General features: G+C 47.4%; 1 long non-coding RNA gene across 1 annotated transcript in view; it reads right to left on the bottom strand.

The window, feature by feature from the left end:
• Positions 1-348: 348 nt before the first annotated feature.
• The window catches only part of LOC106941727 (uncharacterized), a 7,676-nt gene continuing 7,303 nt past the window's right edge, over positions 349-721 (bottom strand). The window contains exon 2 of the long non-coding RNA XR_001423445.1: positions 349-642. This is a non-coding gene — a long non-coding RNA (uncharacterized LOC106941727). The remainder of the gene's footprint in view (positions 643-721) is intronic.

Below are 721 nucleotides of genomic sequence, written 5' to 3'. Positions count from 1 at the left end.
GGTAGCTGGTGGCGTCTCGAGGAGAGTCCGCAGGGGTTGAACAGGAAAGGTAAGTGCACGGAGTTTGGCGTCCGATAGGTAAGACCTATGGCGTCGTGGAGGTAGCACACAGGGAGATCCGGGAATGACAGCGTTCACTGATGATCTTGACAAACACGGGAAAACACCTGACGAGGAGAACACAACGAGGAGTTACTCAGAGGCAGAAGCACGACGAGGAAATTCTCAGAAGTAGTCTCTTGGCCGTCGGGGAGAAACGTTTACCATGGAAGGCAAACACTCAGGCACTGAAGTGTTGGCCAGACGCTCCATAAATACGCCACAGCAGCCAACTCCAGATTAGACACAGGTGTGCCTACGGGGTTGGCACCGCATCTCTCCAGGGGCTCAGTCATCCGGTGACATCTGGTGGACAGGGAAGGAAGCAGCAGGCAAACCAAAAAGGAAAAAAACAAAAAACAAAACAGAACTCGGGCCATGACACAAATACTGTATACAAAATGGAAAAAGAGCAACTGATAGAAATACTTTGTATAGAAAGAAAAGCAAAAAAGTTAATAGCAGGAGAAAAGTTGTTGGCAACATTAGCTGAGCCAATCTCCCTCCAGGAAGCCAACAAACAGAACTCCTGTCCAACTCCAGCTATAATAAAGATAAAAAAGAAAGAAAACGGAAAGTTAAAATCCATCCATCCATCCATCCATCCATCCATCCATCTTCT

The sequence above is a fragment of the Poecilia latipinna genome, unplaced genomic scaffold (assembly GCF_001443285.1).
Source record: "Poecilia latipinna isolate Pla-1442-1.1 unplaced genomic scaffold, P_latipinna-1.0 Scaffold3828, whole genome shotgun sequence".
Taxonomy (NCBI): Eukaryota; Metazoa; Chordata; class Actinopteri; order Cyprinodontiformes; family Poeciliidae; genus Poecilia; species Poecilia latipinna.
The sequence above is the reverse complement of the archived record's forward strand: the minus strand, read 5'-3'. Positions and strand labels throughout refer to the sequence as shown.